The sequence below is a fragment of the Pleurodeles waltl genome, chromosome 7 (genome assembly GCF_031143425.1).
Source record: "Pleurodeles waltl isolate 20211129_DDA chromosome 7, aPleWal1.hap1.20221129, whole genome shotgun sequence".
Lineage (NCBI taxonomy): Eukaryota > Metazoa > Chordata > Amphibia > Caudata > Salamandridae > Pleurodeles > Pleurodeles waltl.
Window position 1 is genome coordinate 1,116,584,640 of NC_090446.1, and position 22,701 is coordinate 1,116,607,340.

The following is a 22,701-nucleotide window of genomic DNA, read 5'->3' on the forward strand; positions in this document are numbered from 1 at the left end:
GTGGAGAGATTCAATAGAGCTTTTATGGAGTATATGCTATTGAAGACGTGTGCAGGTAGGAATTGGAAAGATGATTTGAAAATACTTTAGCATGTTTACAGATGTTCTCCTCATTCTACAGCAGGAAATGTACTGTTTCAATTGTTCAGAAGGAAGAAAGCTAAACTGTCACCTAGTTGGATGTGTTGGGAAAAATCCAATAGTGTTGAATGGGAGTCTGAGAAGGGTTTTTCCAGAGGATTGATATGTTTCGCAAATCATAAGTTGAATAATGACTTGTGGAAAGCTGTCACTCATCATAATTTCAGTGTGGGAGATATGAGAAAGATAAAGTGCCCTGTAAGATCATGGATGTTTAAGTTCTTTGGTCCCCATAAGGTTGTATAAGTATTCCATAATGCCCGTAAGGTGGACTGTAAAAGAATATGGAATCCCAATAGAGTTGTATCCTGCTGAGATTGTGCTTCATAAAATTTTCCGCATGTATCATAATATTTACAATGTACATCTATACTTGTTATTGAATATGTAAATTTGTTGGTATCACTATGTTTTGCCTTAATTTCTTGTTTCATGATGCTTTGTGACTTTTTCTATTTATTCTTTTTCCCTTTTCTGTTTATTAGAAGGAAGATGTGTGGGAAACTGTGTAGTTAGATGTAGATGTTAGAATGTTGGTGTGGGCATTCAAGGTTGGGGATGATCTGACTTGGAGTTCCAATCTGGGTTTGTTGAGCCTTGTCCAGTATGGTACAGCTGCATGATGGGTTCTCCTAATAAAGAACCTTCGAATTTATACCAAGCCCCATGGGTTCTTCACAGACGCTCTTTGATTTTGGCTGACATTCATGCTTGTTGTTGCTTCATAGATTTCATTTCTGCAAAGACATTTTTCAATAGCACCATTCAAGGACTCTAAGGCCCTGATTTATACTTTTTGACGCAAACCGGCGTTAGCACAGGTTTGTGTTAAAAAGTATAGTGCCAGCTAGTGCCATTCCAGAGCACCAGCCGGGCACCATATTTATGGAATGGCGCAAGCCGGCGCTAAGGCCCGGTTAGCATAAAAATATATGACAATAACCGGGTGGTGGAGACATAGGGAGAACTGGAGGTTGTGCGTGAAAGGATGGCGCTAGTCAGGTTAGAGTGAAAATAATGACTCTAACCTGACTAGTGCCATTGTTAGATGCACAACCCCCATGGACATGACTCCTGTCTAAGAAGAGACAGGAGTCATGCCCCCCAGCCCAATGGCCATGCCCAGGGGACTCAAGTCAGCACAGTCCCAAGTTAGCCCCCCCATGGCACTGGGATGGGGTCCCCCATCCACTGTTGTCCCTTTGGTGTGGGTGGGGGTGTCCCTGAGGCCTGGGGAGGGCACCTGTGGACTTATTCCATGGTGTTCCACCATGGAAATGGGCCCACAGATCCCCTAACGCCTGCCCTGACCCAGGTGTTAAATAATGGCGCTAAGCAAGCTTTTTTTATTTTAAATCTGTTTATCAATCATTATGCACACACAACAGTACATTTTGCTATTGGTAATTTTTCGATCTGTTTACACACATTTATAAGCTTGTACAGCGCAATTGCGCAATGAGGTGCCAAAAATACAACTTGAAACTGTGCAAACAAATGATTAAAGTCTCAACTAAACACCACTAATATCACACCTGGTGCTGGCTACACCAATTGGAGGGTGGGGGGGAAAAGAGAAGGATACAACTATTGTGTATGGGGCCCGGGGAGTCATAGTTGAGGTATGAATTGTGGGGCAGGATAGCCATTCTAGTAATAAGCAAGGCAAGGCATGAGTTGCATAAGAGCATAGCCGTAGAAGGAGCATCCTGAAGTGTTACATCATTGCATTAATGGGGGATATGAGGAGGTTAATACAAAGAATAAATGATGGTGGGGCAACTGGGGGTAGCGTGTGATAGATATTGAACAAAAAGATAATACATATACAGTTACTGGTTTAGGGGGGGTATATGTCATCCCTAGCTTCTATCACTACCACAAAAGTGTCCCAGACTTCGGGGCCATCCTGTAGTAGGCCTTTATGTTGTAGTAAGCGTAGTGTCTGAGCTTAGGCTTGTGAGCGACTATGTAAGTTGCGAAGCCAAGCAGAATGGGATGGAACGTGTGGGGCCTTCCAGTGCATAGCTATTAGGCGCTTGAAGATAACAAATGCTAGATCAATAAATCTGTGAAGATGTTTATCGCCTTTGGCACGGTGACGTATGCCAAGTAAACAAGAGTCTGGGATGGGCAACAGAGTGTGGGACAAAATGTCTGCTGTGATGTCCGTAACGCAGTGCCAAGCCGAGTTTATTGAGTGGCAGCTCCAGACCATGTGGTAAAAGTCTGCTGCCGGAGTAGTGCATCTAGGACATGTCGGGTTTGTGCTCGGGTATATTCTTTGGATGCGGGCCGGGGATAGATATGAGTGGTGAATATAATTGAATTGGGTGTAACGCAAACGGGGATTGCGGGATATTGACTTGATCATTGTGAGAGCCGCAACCCAAGTTTTTTGTAGTAATGGTGAAGGGAGTACAGATTCCCAGCGTGCTTTAGCAAGAGGCAGGGCAGAGTAGTAATCGCCACATTTAGGGCCTCATTCTGACCCTGGCGGACGGCGGAGGCCGTCCGCCAGGGTACCGCCGCTGAATGACCGCACCGCGGTCAAAAGACCGCGGCGGCCATTCAGATATTTCCTCTGGGCCGGCGGGCGCTCTCCAAAAGAGCGCCCGCCGGCCCAGAGGAAATGCCCCTGCAACGAGGACGCCGGCTCAGAATTGAGCCGGCGTAGTTGCAGGGGTGCGACGGGTGCAGTTGCACCCGTCGCGTATTTCAGTGTCTGCTTAGCAGACACTGAAATACTTTTCGGGGCCCTCTTACGGGGGCCCTTGCGGCACCCCCTACCGCCATCCTGTTCCTGGCGGGCGAACCGCCAGGAACAGGATGGCGCTAGGGGGTGTCAGAATCCCCCATGGCGGCGCAGCAAGCTGCGCCGCCATGGGGGATTCTAAGGGCAGCGGTAAACCGGCGGGAGACCGCCGGTTTGCCTCTTCTGACCGCGGCCGAACCGCCGCGGTCAGAATGCCCTGCGGGGCACCGCCGGCCTGTCGGCGGTGCTCCCGCCGACCCTAGCCCCGGCGGTCTTAGACCGCCGGGGTCAGAATGACCCCCTTAGTGTACTTATATCCCGTGTATCATGGTGTGATGAGAGTATTTGGGTACCCGGCAACTGAAACAGCAGTAACAGAGTGGAATAAGGAGGTGAGGAGGTCTTGCTTTGAACGTATCTGCGCCAGCAGAAAAGAGCTGCTTCCAGCAATATGGGTTTTGGGGGTAGGCGGTTAGGGCCGGATAAAAGTGAGGACAGTAACGTTTGCGGGGCTATATATGCCTGCAGCATTATACATTCGGGAGGAGGAGTTTCCCTGAGCCATGTAGATAACCACAACAGCTGAGAAGCTGCATAGTATCTTTCGAAGTTAGGCTTGCCCAGACCGCCCGCCTCTTGCGGATATTGTGTTATAGCTAACGCTACTCTGCGTCTGTCTTTGCCCCAGAGTAAGTCAGTTAATAATGAGTGCAGTTTACAAAAAAACGAGCGTGGTAAATATAGTGGAAGGGCAGTAAAATAATATAAGAACCTGGGAAGGATGAGCATTTTGGCTATTGCTACCCGACCCATGGGGGATAGGAGGGAGTGAGCTCCAAAACGACAATGAGCTGCGGGTAGAACTGAGTGCCCTGTCGATATTGCCCTCTTTCAGATCAGCAATGGAGTGATAAATTTGTATCCCGAGATATTTAAAGGTAGTGTGTGACCATGGCAGTTGATATTGCGGGAATACCATGTGGAGGTCGGTTGGTGTGGGGGTATGGGAAAAAAAAAAAGGTTTGGACCAGTTAACCCGTAGACCAAAGGCGAGAGCGAAGGAGTCGAGCATTAGCAACACCCCTGCCATGGAGGTGGAGTGATTATGCAGGTATATCAGGGCATCATCTGCGTATAAGGATATAATATGATGTGTGTTAGATTCGGTGATGCCCCATAGGTGTGCGTAGCTACATAGCTTAATTGCTAATGGTTCCATGGCTATAGCGAATAATAAAGGGGATAATGGACAACCTTGTCTGGTACCTCTGCCTATGGGGAATGCTTCAGAGATAGCACGTCCATTTTTGACTCGAGCTGTGGGTTTGGAGTAGAGCGTTTTGATCCATCTAGGGAAACCGGGGCCAAATCCAAACGCTTTGAGTGTGCGTAGAAGGTAATCCCAGCTCAACGTATCAAACGCTTTTTTAATGTCTAGGGAGAAGGCCACCGCTTCTAATTCTGTATTGCTGTGCAGTATGTGGAGCAGTCTTCTAATATTTAAAAAGGTGCTTCTCCCTGGAATAAAGCCAGACTGATCAGAGTGTATTAAGCTTGATAGGTAAGGAAGTAGCCTGTTTGCCAATATTTTCCCCAATAGTTTGCAGTCTGTGTTGAGAAGAGAGAGCGGCCTGTATGATTTAACGTCGAGAGGGTGCGGGGTCCACCTTCGGAAGGACGACTATTAGAGCTTCGCACATGGAGTCTGGCAATTGTAATTTATTACGCGCCTCGTTGAATACCTCTATAAGTGGTTGTAGGAGGTGAGTAGCATGGGAGTTAAAATACTCTACCGGTAGGCCATCTGAGCCAGGGGTTTTGCTACGTGCCATTTGTGCCAGAGCTGAGCGCAGTTCTTCTATACTAATGGGACCGTCTAAAGTGGCGGCATTGTCAGTGATATGTTGGTTTTGGGAGACAAGTGATAAAATGTCAGCTAATTGCTGCTCCGATGGGGGGGAAGGAGGCATATATAGGGCACGATAATATGTGGAGAAGGCTTTGTTGATTTCTGCTTGGGTGTTGACAATGACGCCGGAGTAATGATGGTTGCGAGGGTTGGCGGGTCAGCCACGCTAACAGTCTACCTGATCTATCCCCCTCAGCGTGTTGTCGTGTGTTTGTAGTGTCTGTAGTCGTGCTTACATAGTCTGGTGTCGGCTTCTCTATGGGCAGCTCTAAGCGAATTCAGTGCTGCTAGTGTGGCCTCGTTACTGGAGACCTCAACCTCCGCTTTGCGGAGTTTAACCTCCAGAACTTGTAGTCCTTTAGTGAGTGTCCTTTTTACCCCCACTGTGGCCGCAAGGCAGTGACCGCGCATTACTGCTTTGTGGGCGTCCCACTCTATAGCGCGAGATAAGGTTGTATTTTTATTCAGTGAGAAGTAATCAACCAGTCGCTTGGACATTTCTGCATGGAAGGGGGGGTCTAAGAGAGCTTCTGTCTGCAATCGCCCTGTTGGTACGCGAGTGTGCATGTGGCCCCAGGCCATTATTGCGCAGAGTGGGTTATGATCAGATATGGTGCATGCCAGATATTCGGTCCTGCACACTTTCTGGATTACGGCTGCGGATACAAAAATCATATCCATTCTGGTATGCAACTTATGTACAGGGGAGTAATAAGAATATTTGCGGTGGGTGGGGTGGCCCACCCTCCAGATGTCTCTTAAACCGTTATTAGAGGCCCAGTTTGCTTGTGCTTGTGAGGCACGATTGGATGGAGCCGTGGCGAGTGGAGGGAATGAGCGATCTATTTGAGTATCTAGGACTCTATTAAAGTCGCCCTCCCCCATATACACTCTAATGTAGGGTCACTAAGATTGCCAGTGGTGAGCGTGTTCAGGAAGTCGCATTGATTTGAATTTGGGGGGTATAGCGCTACCAGCGCTAAGGGGGACCCGTCAAGGACGCCTTCTAGTATCAGGTGTCTGCCATTTGGGTCGCATTGTGTGCGAAATATGGTAAATGGGACCCCAGGAGTGATCCAGATCGCCTCTCCACGAGCAAAAGTAGAGGAAGTGGTGCCGTGCAATTGTCCTTTCCATTTTAAGCGTGTGTTTTCTAACGTGGATTTAGAGAGGTGTGTCTCTTGTAGTAGGGCTATGTGTACCTGATGTCTCTTAAGAAATGCATGAATCCTTTGCCGCTTAAGCGGTGTTGCCATACCTTTGATATTCCATGTGAGTATCTTATATTTCAAGATAACTTGTTGAGTTTGGGAAGCCATGAGGCAGTTATAAATTTAACAAAACCGAAGAGGTGTATGTCCTCCGTCCCCATTATGGAAATATTGTGTTGATTACCCTCCAAGGCTAGCCAGTTAATATCCTTAGTGTTGTTAAATGTAAACCTATTGATATGGTAAATGTGGGATACGCATTTGTTACTGTGTTTACGATTAATTAGCGTGCGACAAAACCAGCAACCAAAAAAAATGCACTCAAAAACAATATATAACATCAACAAAAATAATGAAAAATTCCAGCAATTGCCGGCTTGGGAGAACAGTCCATATGGAGCAGGGGAGTGCCGAAGGGCGTTAGTTCAAAGTCATGGGATTACCCTGCCCGAGTTGCTCACAGTGCAGAGTTCGCTGCCCAAGCCCACAAGCGGGCAGCGCACTGCAACGAAGGATCAGTGGTGCCGCCAGGCCATTTCTGAACAGCTGGGGGAGAGAGGCCATATTATTGTATATAAGGAGCGGAAATAGGTGGTGCTTAATTGACTTAGCAAATATCGTCTGCTGTGCGTGGCGTGAGAGTAGGTCCCCATATAGATTCCGCCGAGTCAGAAATTACGTTGTGATCCTGTTCCCCATCAGTTTGAGTAGAAAAGGCTGTTGGCAACGTGTTAACAAATCTAGATGTGGCCTGCAGGAGAAGGGAACGTTCAGTTTGTGACTGTTCAGGTGAGGGTTTAATACCTTGTTTTTTGCGTTGCTTCCGCCTTGTCTTGGGGGAAGACCAATTATCACCTGGAGTGCTTGTATCTATCGGGTCGGCAAGCCCTTGGCGTGCAGCCAGGTCCCGGCATCTTCCGGTGTAGTGAAGAAAAGTACCTGGGTGACATCTTGTACCCGGAGTCTGGCTGGGAACAACAATGCATACTTGACGTTATGTTTGCAAAGGCATTCTTTAACCCGATAGAAAGAGCTCCGCTTCCTCTGAACTTCTGCTGTGAAGTCTGGGTAAGCTGTAATCAATGCATTTTCAAAGCGTAACGGGCCAGATTTGCGAAATAACTGTAGGATAAGGTCTCTATCACTGTAGCTAAGGAGTCTTGCTATCAGCGGGCAAGGCTGTGCACCAGGTGGAGGGGGTCTGCCAGGGACCCTGTGGGCACGTTCGACGGAGAAGAACTTCGGGATATTGTCTTTGAGAATTGTGTCCGTGAGCCATTGTTCTATGAATAGTTCTATGCTGGGGCCTTCAACACGCTCAGGGAACCCCACCAAACAAATGTTGTTGCGCCGGGACCTGCCCTCTGCATCTTCAGCTCTGCGTTTTAAGAGGTCCACCTCTGTTGTTAAATGTGCCAATTGCGATTGGAGATCTTTCACAGTCAGAACTGTGCTGAGGCCGTCTTTTAGGGTCGAGCGCAGCACCATCCCTATTGTAATCTCTCTTTGGGCTTTTAACCACGCACTGTCAAGCCTGTCACTTTCACTGGTTCGTGGGCTTGCCTTTTAAAAGTGAAAGGCATGCATAAGTCATTCCTTTTCCGGTATTTACCCCTCGTCGAGCGCACCAGCCAACTACTGAAAACATACTGGCTCCATGTTTTCAGCCTGGTTTCTGCACTACTTTATCTTTTTATTTTCCACTCAGCGTGATTGCGCTGGGTTTTACATAGAGTGATCACGCTTGTTTTTTTTCTTTCAATTTATGTGGCAAGAAAAGTCCTGTTAGGAGTTTACAACGCATATAGCTCTTACTCAAGCAAATGCGAGGCAAGTTGCATTGCAAATGCTTGTTTGAAAGGGCAGTGCTTAGAAAGCTGAATTACATTATAAAAGCACTCCAAACATGTCCAACCTGGGTATATCCGTTCACCTGTGGAAGAGCTTTGTGAGTCTCTGTCATGTAATAGAAATAGTTACCTGTGATTCACAAATTGTAAAACTACATATGACCTTTAATTCATAGATTTGAACATTAAAACCTTGAAGAGATTCAAGGAAGTTGCTTACCCCACGGAACATTGTCTCAGGTTTACAGGATTCAGTCTCAGTGGGATTGAGCAGGAGGTTAGGTGCCTGCTACTGCAATAATTTGTAAAGATCTACATAGAAAACAAGATAGTATTTTTATCTAGTGGCAATGTTCCTTGAATGAAGTTCATAAAATACAATATTTCTCTTTCGACCCTCTCAATGCTTCTTTTAAGATGATAAGGTGGTTTACTGAGCAAACTTCATATATATTGTTGAGACTGTTTCTGTCTTTAGAGTGTGTTGAGTTGTGAGGATTTTCAAAAACCTCAGACTCCTTTCAGAAAAGTGTGGTATTTCATTTATGAGTAGGTAGCGTCACTGTGGGTCGAAGTAATGGACCAAAGAGAAACAAAACAGAGAGCCGCAATAGGGTGAGAAAAGAATAAATCAGATGTGGAATGATAATGAGGAGGCAGCGAGGAAGAGGAGAGAAAAGGCAGCGAGCAAGAGGTTGAGAGTGGATGAGGTGAAGAGCGAATGGATGAGGGCTAGAGGAGAGACAGAAAATTAATGGAAAGAGGGGAGACAAAGCAAATCTTATAGATAGAAACACAGGCTATGCAAGGGTCTTTCAGGTTGTAATGCAAGCAAGTAAAATGCGTTTTCATTTCAAATGGTTTTGCAGTAAAAAACAGCAATAATTGGGGTGCTGTTGGCCCCTCGCAAGCCTGTGCCCTTGTGCCACTGCACTTGGTGCACCATTGAAAGATACACCTTTCCGCAGAAGGGGAGAGGAAAGAGCACAGAAGGAGAAAGGTGTTCAGACATAGACTGCTCATATCTAAAGGGGAGGGGCAGCAGGGGGAATGGACAGGGGAAGGAATAAAAAATAATTTTAAAAAAACTTACCTCTTCCCATCACTGCCGCCACCTACTGGCTAGATCCTCTTCTGATGTCCTAGCACTCACTGGGACACTAGCACAGGCTCCCAAGAAATCCTGGCGCTGTTTTCACGCTAAACCTAACATAAAAGCAGCACCAGGATTGGTCTGAGCAGCTTGGACTGCTGCTCAGACACAACCCTGCAGACTATGCAGTTTCTCCAGCCTGGCTGTTCAACACAGCCGGGCTGGAGAAACCTAAGTGCGCATGTGTGTTTGGCCGGCCTGAGACTGCCGGCCAAACACATATGCGCACTTAGGTGCACTCTCTCCTCCTCCACCATTCTGTGGCCCAGCCCGCCCTCCGAAGGGAAGACATGCTGCTGGCTGAGCCAGTAGCTGAAAGATAAAACAATAAAGAAATATTGCTTTATCTTTAAGCTCCTGGCTTAGCCAGGGGGACGATGCTCCTTCACACTTGCGAAGGAGCCACCCCTGGACTTAGAAGGAGAGACCTGACATGACAGACCAGAGGAGACAAAGGAAACAGAGAAATGGGGTGCAGTGGATTGGGAACTGACAGCAGACCAGGGCTAGAGGGTATGGAGAACAGAGCCATGGTAGAAGAGATTAATGTAACAACATGGTGGAGCTCATTAAGAATAAATGGAAAATTATTTTGACCTCATGACTTTTTAAAGAAGGAGCTTTCAACTAGTACATCCACTGCTGTTGCAGACTATCTGCCCCCCATGCCCCAGCCAAGTTCTCCTGGGCCTCCAAGACAAGCAGATGGTCTGTAAAATTGTTGATCCGGGAAAAACAGACAGGAGTTTTCACTTGATCGGCATGTGTAGACCACTCACGAAACAGGAAGGTATATAGAATGATAAACTTCACAGGATTATTTAACATAGGTCCCTAATAAACTCTGAAACTCAAAGATTACATTTAGCAGCATCTGTATTTTTGTGAATCAATGTTATGCCCGTGGATGCGCATAAATAAAATGAGAGAGAATTGCACGGATTTTTATCATGAGATCAGCATAGGTAAACATTAAAAATGAGAAGGCAACAGGAGAAACCGATGTATGAAACTCAGGGTTGGCCACCAAACATGATAAAATATGGGGTAAATGGAACAGAAATGTGGAATCGGACATGTTAAGAGTGGACCGCCATGGGGACCCAGAGTTGTGCTGTCAGATCTGTTGAATATTGCACTGTAATGTCATGTGTGGGCCCAATTGCGACATATGTATGTGCTTTCATGATGGATTTTAATGTGACTTGTTACATCTTTCAAAAAACAATAACATGTTTATTTAAAAAAGGAGAAGGGAACAAAACATCTAACATAACAATACAGCATTGTCCTAATCCTAATACCATTATTATAATCATATGAAGCCAATCCAACAACCTGACATATAGGTGAAACTGTACAGCTCATTGAGCCTATGACGTGTGTTTTTACTGAGCACAGCCATCAGGCAATAGTAACTCCTGTTCAGGTTTAAAGTCTGTATATCTACTTCAGCCATGGCTATTGTAAATGCTTAGTTTCCCTCTCTCTTCTCCTACTCTAACATGGTTAGTGGGCATAGACGTGCACTTTTATTTAAAAAGTACCTGCCTACATATTCTTATTTAAATATAAGAGCCAAAAGCAGCTCCTCATTAACTAGAAAGATTCATATTCCTACAAAAGTGTCAGTGCCAACATTTGATGTTCCAAAACTAGAAAAATAGTATTGTAAATGTGTAAGAACCAATAAGCTTAGTGTCAAAGAGACAACATCTGCACTCAGGGTCATTTACTTGGCAGGCAATGTGAGCTTTAATCAGTTGTGCTTTGCTGAAAGTCATTAACTTGTCAAGAAATGAAAAAGTAATCAATTTTGTTTTATGAGTGTACTGCATACCATATAAAATCAATAGTAACCTGTCACATGCACTTGGAAAATATTGCACTACATTGTGCATGTATATGTATCTATTTGGATGGCATATTGAAATCCTGCATACCTTTCACTGAAATGTGGGCCCCCAGCACCACGTCCCTGCCAGCATTTACATGGCGGTAAAAGGGGTCATAATTCCCAGGGCGGCACCACCAAGCCATCTGGCAGGCGAAAAGGGACAGTGCCGGTGGTCCGACCGTGGCACTTTCACCACTGTCGTAATGTCACAGTCAGACTGCCACATTGGGGGCGGTCCGACCACGACCGTGACCCTGACGGTCTGGTGACCGCCAGGGTCATAATGAGGCCCTAAATGTTCAGTTAAAGTTACCCTAACTAAAGGCCTTAATATTGAAATGTATTTTGCTTAGTTAACGTGATTTTTCTTTTGCTGGTGAGTTACAAGGTTTCATTAGCAAGAGAAAAGGAGCATTGTTATATGTACCAGTTTTGCTGATAGTAAGGCCTGGGAAGAGAAACCTTGGCAAGAGATGGAAAGACCTAATGAGCAGCTGGTCTCCTATTCATCGCGTATCAGGAATGGCGACGCTCAAGGTTGCAGTAAATTTCCAAAGTTATGTGGGATGAGGAATGTAGGTGATGTTCCAAATGTACCCCACGGACAAGGAGATGATTAGTTCCTGGTGGGGAGGGAAGAGACAGATAGATATTGAAGCTTCTGCAGCCAACCCCTGCGTGTATATATCTTAATATATATATATATATATATATATATATATATATATATATATATATGTATATACATATATGTAAATTATTTGAAAAAAAGTTTACAGGGATGTTATAGTTATATTGATGTTTTACCCATAAAAAACATAGAAATACAGCTGTTATAGTTATACTTATGTTAAGAACCTATAACACATTGCCCAAAGTTACTTTCCAGCATGAGTTATAGTTTCTTCAGATAAGTATAACTAGAAGTATAACTATAACAGTTGAATTTCTATGGTATCAACCTAACTATAACATCCCTGTAACCTTTGTTTTTTTTAGTCACCAGTAGGTAGTTATAGTTAGGACCTAGGGGTGTTATTACAACTTTGGAGGAGGTGTTAATCCGTCCCAAATGTGATGGATATACCACCAGCCGTATTACAGGTTCCATAGGATATAATGGACTCGTAATACAGCTGGTGGTATATCCGTCACTTTACCGTCACATTTGGGACGGATTAACACCTCCTCCAAAGTTGTAATAACCCCCCTAGTTTCCATAGGAAAAGCATTTTTTGTTTTGCCAATAATTTTGGCCCCGCTTGATGAATCTTCACAAACTTTTCAAAACTAGTACGCCACTCACTTCCACTGGTGTCTGGTAAGTTTTGGGATGATTTGTGAAGCGGGGGCCAAGAAAAACGGGATGTCCCAAAACACATTTTCCCCATGCAATTTTCAGAAGAGATTTTAGACATGACTACAGCCCGAACTGCTGGTTGGAATTACACCAAACTTGGCAGAAAACTAGATCTTGGTCCGGAAAGCGTGCATTTTGTGATTTGGTGTAAATCCATTCTATAGTTTTTGAGTAATAAGATAAAAAAGAAGTATGGATATCTGGGTGGAGCCTAAGCACAGATCTCAAGGCAAGATCTGATTGGCTGCTAGCACTTCAACCAGGAAGTGCTGGCAGCCAGCTCGTGACCAATATACATGATAGAACCTTCTAAATGATCTATAGAGCTGAAAACAAAAACTAATGCTTAAATGTAGGGAAAAATGCACTTTAAGGAAAAAGATATATATGTGTATATATATATATATATATATATATACACACACACACACACACAGATATATATATATATATATATAATAACAAGCTGTGGCAGCCTGGTACAAGACATAGACCCCCAATGAAATGCATTGTAGTGAATGGCAGATTTTGAGAGTCACAAAAAAGAAACGTATAAAGCCTTCTGCTGGCAATTTATGAATCATGATTGAGAGAAAAACTGTTTTCTCATAGAGATTATGGAAGGTGCTCCAGGAGCTAAAATGAGAGCATATTTTCTGTAAATTCACGCTATCTTTCTCAACCATATGAGTGAAGTCTGACATTCTCAGTAAAACATGTACTTCCAACAAGGGCAGCCTGTCAGTTGATTCCCTGGTATTCTACTGCAGCCTCCCGGAGTGTTTTTAAGAACTAGAGCACTTACTTATGACAAAAGTGTGGCACACCTGAAGCTATCATGATTGAATCAAACTGGTAAAAGTTAAAACATTTGATTTAGAAAGAAACAAAATGAAGGGGTTCATTTTGGCAGAAAAATTATGGTTAGTGCTGTAGAAGAAACATAAGGAGACCTTTTAAGTGAGTTCTCAAATATCTTCCTCTTCTATGTGATTAAACCATTATGACATTCAGACTGAAACATGCACATTCAACACCAGCAACAGACTACCACTTAACTTCAGGTGATCAGCAGCTTTACAACATTGTTCTAATGAGCACCTAGAGTGCTAACATTCTGAATTTAAGGCAAGAGTTTGACACATCTGTCGCCATCTTGATGGAATCGAAGTGGAAAACTGAATGTTTTTTTTACTGAGGATATTGCAGTCAATGAGGAAATTAGGGAGCTTCATAATAAATAAGTCTCCCAAGGTGACCACCAGAAACAAAAGAGCCCAAATGTAGCACAAATATCACTCAAATGTAGCCCAAGTATGTCCCAGTGGCAGAAGTGTGCAAAACACTTAGGGGCCGACTTAGATTTTGGTGGATGCGTTACTCTGTCACAAACCTGACCGATATCCCATCTGCAATATTACAATGTCCATAGTCAGAGTAATCCCTCCACCAAACGTTAAATCAGGCTCTTAATGTTTTTGTTTTTTTGCAATTGTGTATAGCACAGACTTGACCCAATGGTTTTTTAGTCCTTTCACATGAGCATCAGTTACATTCGACAAGGACACATTCATTTTTGTTTTAGGCATGGGGAGATTAAGTGATTTGCCCAGAATCACAGGGTTGCAAGCTGACACTGAAACTCAAACCTGGTTCCTCAGTTGCAAAGTCTGCAGCTCTGGCCATAACACCACATACTGTCCCCTAACAGCAACAAATAATCAAGTGATTAACTGGATAAAAAAGCACCAAGATAGCAAATAATTTAAAAGTGCTTTGTCGATATTTGGGAACTCAGAAAATATGTCCTCATTTTAGTTTTTTAGAGCACTAACCATAATTTCTATGGGAATAAGACCCTCTCATTTTTTTAATTTCTAAAGGAAATGCTGTATTACAGTTTTGATTACCACAATGATGTCAGGAGTGCCACACTTTTGTAATAAACATATAACATTAGCAGTCTAGTTATTCATTAGAATACTGTGGGGAGGTAGAAGACAGAGGCACGGATTCAGATAATTGCGGGCAGGGAGGAGGGTGCAGAGGCAACCACACTGGGCAGGCAGGAGGGGCAGTGGCTGCACAACAGACCATTGAAGGCAGGCGAAAATGGGGGCAGGGACAACAAACCAACCATGGAGGACAGGCAAGAGAGACTGGGACAATATAACAGACCATTGAGGGCAGAAGGAAGAGGCAGTGGCAGTACAACCATACATGCCAACAGGCCTGATTCAGGCAGGAGGCTCCCTATGTTTTTAAGCCTTAAAGGGCTTTATTTTATCTGTCTCTTGCCTAAAATGTAATCTTTTTCAATGTAAGTCAATGATGAAAATCAATTTCCCACGCTTTTATCAGAATCTCCCTCTTACCAAGTTTAGAATGTGGGCAAGTAGAGTACAGGGGATCACAGAAGGCAGGTGGAATGTGGTAGGGACATGGACTCAAATAACAGAAGACAGGAGCGAGATGGGCAGGAGCACCACACTGACCTTAAAGGGCAGGCGTCAGGGGTTGCAGCAGCACAATACAGCACCACACTGGGCAAGCAGGATGGCAGTGCAGCATAATGGACAGTTGAGAGCAATAGGGAGGGGAGAGGGCCATGCGTATGGACAACAGAGAGGCAGTGGGGAAAGAGGCAAGGGCAGCAATCTGACCACAACTAACCACACCTGACAGACACAAGGGACTGTTGCAGCATAACAGACCATGAAAGGCTGTAGAGAGTGGGTAGGGGCACGACAATGGACCAGATAAGGCAGGGGAAAGGGAATAGAGGCTTGCACATGGAAACCAGAGGGCAGGGGCAAGGGGGCAGGGCAAGAGCAGCAAGCTGACCATGGAGGGCAGGCACGATGGGCAGTTGAAGTACAATACACCATGGCATACACACAGACTATGGAGGGAAGATGAATAGAGGCAGCAAGTGGACCACAAGGGTCAGGTGGGTGGGGCTGTGGCAACACATAAGACCATGCAGGGCAAGCGGTAGGGTTAGTAGCAGCACAACAGCCATGGTGGCAAGAGGGAGGGGCATGCTGAAAAGACCATGGAGGACAGAAGGGAGCGGTAGGGGCTGGAAACAGATGAGAGAGGGCAGTGGAAGGGGCTTCACAACAAACCACACATGGCAGGCTGGAGTAGCAGTTGCAGCACAATAGAGTGTGGAAGTTAGAAGTCAGTGGCAGCAAAATGAACCATGGAGTACAGGAGGCAGGGGATAGGGACATGGAACTTGGACAGGCAGGGTGACAGGGACAGGTGGCAGATATCTGACCATGCTGAGCAGGTGGGAGGGGTAGTGCCAGCTAAACAGTGCACTAAGAGTAGATAGGGGGGCAGTGGCAGGTCCATGGAATATGGTGGGCAAAAAGGAGGAAGCAGGGCTTGCACACCTACATCAGGGGCAGTGGGAAGGAGGGTAGGGACAGCAAGCTAAGCACAGAGGCTAGACCTGGGGCATAGAATTGGGCAATGGAGGGAAGAATGAGTGGGCAAATACTTCAAGCTAAATTGGGGCTAGTGCAAGCACATCAAACCATGCAGGGCAGTTGGGAGGGGCCAGGTGCATGGGCAAGGACCCGCTCCATGCACTGCTAATTACCCCAGATATCACATCACTCATGACATCTTCTATGACATCATTGATAATGTCACTATAACATTTGCTGTAAAATTATTGATGAGAAAACTGTACATTCCGAGGGTGCGCACTGTAGTTACCTTAGGTCAAAAGTTACAGTTACTTGAAGTAACTCTAACTATACTAGCTTAATATCTATTGTTCTGAGCCTAACTATAACATCCCTGTAATCTTTTATTTTTTTAATGAATATATATATATATATATATGTCACTCAAAGATCCATACAACCACTCACACACCCATTCACAGACCCATACAGCCACTCACACACCCATACAGTCAATGACACACAACCACAAACCCACACACACCCACTCACAGATCCACATGACCACTCACCACCCACTCACAGACACATAGAGTCAGTCACACACTTACTCTCACACTCATACAGTGTCTCATACACCCACTCCCATACCTATACAGTTTCTCACACATGATCTCACATACTCATTCACACACCCACTCACATACCCACTTACACACTCAAATAGCATCTCACACACCCAGGCAGCTACTCACCACCCATACAGCCACTTACACCTCTTATATGGTCCCTAGTAAGATAATAGGCCTGCATATTTTAGGATGGCATGACTTTAGAATGTGGGAGACTAAGGGCCATATGTACAAAATTTCAGATTTATGTTTTCCAAATGCAAATCCATAGAAATCGGTATTTGGGAATCGCTAAATGATATGAATTTAACTGCTGATTCCACCAATAGTGATTCCCATGGATTTACAATTGGAAAATCACAATTTTGGAAATTGCAAAATAGTGATTTCCCAATTGGAAATCTCAAAATGGGAAAAGTTGCATTCTGGGTGCAGAATGTTGATGTCGGACCAGGAAGTTTACAAATACAGAGGCCTAGATTTAAGAGGGCCAGCGCCACTTTAGCACTGCCTTAGCGTAATTTTTTTACTCGAAGGCGGTGCTAAGGTGGCCTTTTCCCCACGCCAAATTTACAAAGTGGTACAATGCATGTGTTGTGCCACTTTGTAACCATTTACATTACATTATGCATGCGCCATGCATAATGTATGCAAAGGAGGCGTTCCCCGTTGGGGGTGTGTGAAAAAATAGCATCATTTTCAGCACTTTTAATGCCTGCTCAGTACATCAATAGCATCAGAAATTCTGACACTATTGCCCCCTACCCTGCGGTAGCGGTAGGGACGCACAAGGAGCCACAAGAAAAGTGGTGCTACATGTATTGTAGTGCCACTTTTCTTAAATCTGGCCCAGAGTGTCGCCACAACCCAGAAACCTAAGAAGGTGCTGGAAGTAAGGAGTGCTCCTGCATCACTACTGCCCATGTATTATACCAATCCTGGAGAATACAATGTTCAAAGAAGATGGGAACAGGGATTCAGTGAGTGGGAAGAGGGAGTTGAAATTTTCTGAAAAGGAGCTGGAGCTCCTGACAGAACAATGTGTCTCCCATATGGACCAATTGTTGGGGAAGGCCTTCTTCAGAGTACCAGAGAGCCAAAAAACAAAGATCTTGACCAGCATCTTGGAGAAGGTGAACTTCCTAGGCATCGCCCAGAGTACCATCCCAGAGATACGTAAACACTGTTATGACGTGAGGTCTTGCACAAACGAGTAGGTGGCCAGCAGGATGGCTGAGGGTCGTGGAATAAGAGATGGACCCTCAAAACTCCCCCTCCCACTCCCATGGAGACACTCATGGAGGGGACCCTAGAACCAGTGTGGTAGGAGTGTTTGACATTGACACCTTCAATCCTGCAGGCGCCACCTAGGGTAAATCATCATCCGTTTAATTACTTAACATATCATAATGTTACAAAATCCACATATAATAAAGCACAGCATGAATAACCCCATTGAAATGCTTGTCCTATGCTGGAACTGCATCATGGGAGTTGTAATAAGCATGAGTTGCTTCCTTTACTGCATGCTGATGACTACACCAAACATATCTTTACATCATAAACATGTCACAAACACATGACGCACAGTTACTACAATATTGCGAACAAACTGTAACTATTTCTTTACACTAACAACATACATGCATTTCCACAGATCACACCCCGATGTGTCAGAAACAACTGATGCTGGAGAGGCTACTGGCACACTTGTGTAAATTGAGGACATGACATCACTGTCTACTCACTCGATCACCCCAATTCCAACTGCCAGGAAAGCAACCATCTCACCACTACCAAACTTTGTGGAGAGTGATGAGGGTCAATTGCTGAGCAGGGATACCACAGCATTTGTGGGCTAGATACAGAGTGCAGTGGCCAACTATCCACAGTCCACAATGATAATGGGGGACGCGCATGGGAGACACTTGGCAATTCGAACTTGCCTGGGGTGGGGCTACATCCCCCAGGCTCCTACGCTCCTACGCTCCTTGAACTCTGCCTTCTAATAGACTCTGCCCTTAACGCTACGCGGGATACATGTGGGAGACACTTCGCAGTTCGAACTTGCCTGGGGTGGGTCTACATCCCCCAGGCTCCTACGCTCCTTGAACTCTGCCTACTAATAGACGCTGCCCTTAACGCTGCGTGGGAGACACTTGGCAATTTGAACTTGCCTGGGGTGGGACTACATCCCCAAGGCTCCTAGAACTTCTAATGAAGATATGTATTTAAGGGAGGTCCAACCCCCCAGGTCTGGAGATGAGGTAGCCAGTCCTGAACTATCTAAAATGTCCTGGATTTTAGCGGGACTCGAAAGGAAGCTGGGAGACCCGGAGTGGGTTAATTATATTAATAACCAGGGTATTTGTCTTTTCCAGGAGTCTTGGGCTGAGGATCAAGTCTACATAGACGGGTTCTTATCATACTGTGTTCTAGCTCAACCCCCAGAGAGGGGTTTAGGTCGTGCCAAAGGAGGTCTCCTGGTACTGTTAAATAAGAAATTGCATTGGGCTCACTTTGTATTAAAAATAGATTCACCTGACTTACTGGGAGTACAACTTATATTTAATTGAGATTTTAAGATTACTTTGCTCAATGTTTATGCTCGGTCTGCCACCCGGGGGTCTGAGTCTCAGACTTTGGTGCAGCTGTCTGAATTTCTGGATACCTTGCACCCCCTGACTAACTTAGTGATTGCAGGAGACATGAATTGTACTTTTGAACTCTTCTGTCTAAACAGTGGTCTACTGGATGAAGAAGATGAACTTTGGGGTATTCCACACCTAACGAATAAGCGACAATGCACTCGCTCTTGTGTTGCTTCTCAGTTGGCATCTTTATGCGTCAAATATGGACTCAGGGCCTGTAATGGCTGCACTCCTTCCGATCTAAGCACTACACCTATATTTAAACGAGGTATGTCCACTAGTGTAATTGATTACTTTTTACTGGACGTTAGGTTATGGTTTTCCCTAAAAGATATACAGGTGGAACCCCATTACGAGAGTGATCACAACCCTTTGCTTCTTACTTTGCATAGGGATGTATTCAGGAGATCACTGAATGATCATCGCACCGTGGTTCCAACTCCATTGTTGGACAATAACCACACTCAGGTTTGTTGGCCAAAAGTGTTGTCCAATCCGTATTTGATAAGTGGGATCTATCAATTATTTGTTGATGTAACGGTTGTCTACGAGGAGTATGAAGTCAACAACATCCCCTTATTTTAGTATCCATGAAGTTACGCTGAAGAAATTGCAGACCTTTGTTTACAAAAAGACCTGCATTAAGCATTTTGATGATAACTCTAATAATAACGTGTGGTTTAATAAGGACTGCTCAAAGGCCAAGTCTGCATTAAAAACAGCTATTATGACTTGCTCTCAGGGGTGATACAATCAGCTAGACGTGCTTATGAGAAGGTTACAATACAAGCAAAGAAAAATTGGGAAGACTCAATTTGGCAGAATTTGCTTGATGCAACTAAACTTAATGATAACATGACATTCTGGAAGCTACTGTCTAAAAGACAAAGAGGGGGCAAGAGCAATATAAGTAATCATATTCAACCTGAGAGTTGAGTGAATTATTTTAGTAAACTTTATGCTACTCCTTGTAATCTTCCAACCCATGATTCAGTTTCTCCGTTGTTGGTTAGAACTAGCTATTCCCCAGACAAACCAGGACTGGTTATCTGTATTTTTGAAGATCAAATTACTTTTAGTATAGAGGAAACTACAGCAGCAATTAATTCTTTAAAATCTGGTAAAGCACCAGGTCCAGATAAGATTCCGGTAGATTTATATAAATCAGAACCAATAATATGGTCCTGGTATATAAATCTGATTTAGAATACTTGGTCCAATCCCGAGTACTTGGAAAGGGGCTGAAATAATTCCTATTTACAAAAAGGGCGATGTGAGTTCCCCAGCCAATTATAGACCTTTCAGCCTTATTGATAATTTACAGAAATTTTTTGCTAAACAGCTTTTGGGAAGGCTATTAAGTTGGGCACATGATTCTCAGGTGTTATCTCTTTTACAGACGGGTTTTCACCCAAAAATTAGTATGTTTGATCAGCTGTTTAGGTTGATGCTGCTATATTGGAAATATGTAGTCCTTGCCAAGCAATATTTATATGTTGTTTTTGTGGACCTTCGATCTGCTTTCGATATGGTCCCCAGAGAAAAACTATGGGAAGTGTTACACAGAATGGGTACTCCTATCAAAATAATCCATCTTGTACAACAGTTACATGAAAATACATAACCTCAGGTGAGACGGGGTAATCTGGAAGAGTTAACAGAACACATTCCCATTCAGAGGGGGGTTCGTCAGGGATGTGTTCTTGCTCCAACCTTATTTACTTTATTTATAAATGAGATGGTACAAACTTTGTCTTCTTGCCCGAATGATGCCCCCTCTCTGAATGCACAGAAAATCCCTATCCTACTGTTTGCAGACGATTCTCTACTTATTTCCAAGACCCTCATGGGTCTACAGATCCTTGTTGAAAGGTTTAAATCATTCTGTGTATATTATGGATTGGAACTGAATGATAGCAAAACCAAATTAATGGTGTTCAGTCCAGGATCAAGCAGGAGATGAAGCATCATTTTAGATGGGATTCCCTTAAGTAAGGTTAGCTCAATAGACTATTTGGGCATGAGGATATCAAATAACCTACATTGGGAGGACCAGATTAGCAAAAGTGTGGGGCTTCTCCAGCATAGGGCGGGAACTATCCTGCTTTTCTACAAAAGCGCTGAATCTAAAGCCGTATCTCCAGCTATTAAAATCTATTTGGCAAAGGTGCAGGGTGCTGCCGCCTATGGTGCTGAGATGTGGGGGTTCTGCAATAGTAAAAAATTATCTGTGGGCAAAAGTAATTTTGCCAGGACTTTATTTGCATGCCCTCGTAGCACACCCCTGACTCAGGTGTTTCTGTACCTCGGGTTTAATCGCATTGCTGATCTGATAGCTTTAAGACCCTTACTCTTTTGGATAAGGACTTGGACTACCCCTGAACTTGTCATATATAGGGACTCCCTCCTCGATTTACTAAAAAGATCGAATGTAGTTTCTATTCCTTGGTTTAGACATATGTCAAAATGGTTTCGTACTTTGGGGTTGGGAAGGTACTGGGAGAACCCACAGAATTTAGTGAAAAATCAAAAATCTATTCTGAAAGCAGCTTATTGGTCCCATGTAAGAAATAATCTCATCTGCTGTAGATCCTATGGTTGGTTGACCAATTTATTCATTGACTTCAAGTGGTATCCTCAGTATGAACCTTATTTAGATCTCATACCTGACTTATTGGGAAAGAGTTTATATGCTCGTTTTTGCTTTGGGTTCTTACCGTTGCTGTCTCTAACAGGTAGTTGGGGATCACATTCAACTTCCAACTTATGCCCCACCTGTTGTGTCAGTACCGAATCAGTTGAACACTTTGGGCCTGATTACAACTTTGGAGGAGGTGTTAATACGTCCCAAATGTGACGGATTTAGCACCAGCCGTATTACGAGTTCCATAGGATATAATGGACTCGTAATACGGCTGGTGGTATATCCGTCACATTTGGGACGGATTAACACCTTCCTCCAAAGTTGTAATCAGGCCCTTTATGTTTTTCTGTCCGGCATATTCCATTCCCCAGTCAAAATGGATCTGTACAACCTGCCGGAATTTGGATCTAAGCCACTGCTGTACTGCTTTAAGGATTTTAAAAAGTGACACTTCCAATTTCTTAATCTTTGCGGTTAGCAAGCTCCTTGTGGCCACCTGGCATGTACGAACTCGTTCTCTGAAGAAAAAAAAATGAAAATGTTCTGTATATAAGTATGTTTTGGGAGGTTTTATATTTTATTGTAATAGTTGAATGCTTTTTAATTTTGTTTATGTTTAAATTTTTTATGAGCTTAAATTGTTTTATGGTTGCTTTGATGGTCATGTTGACCAAATAAAGCTTGTTTACTTACTTACAATGATAATGTGTCAGATGACATGTCAGAGAGTTCTCCTGTGTTTGATGCTTGTGGAAGTCTATCATCTCTGTACAGCACCTGCAAATAAAACAAAAAAGGACTGTCAACAGGCAGCTGCTACGAATGTGTACATTGATGCAGCAATTTGAGAGAGAGCAGGACTGGTGGATTGCTGTCATGGAGAAGAAGCAGAGACAGAGGCACACACAGTACATAGCACACTTGGGGCCAGATGTAGGTACCAAAAAATAAGCGACTCGCAATTTGCGAGCATGTGCGACTCGCAATTTGCGTGTCGCTAATAGGAATGCAGGTACAATTGTCGGGGACAAATTGCGACTCGCACCCGGAGTCGCAACGCAGATAGCGAGTCCGCTATC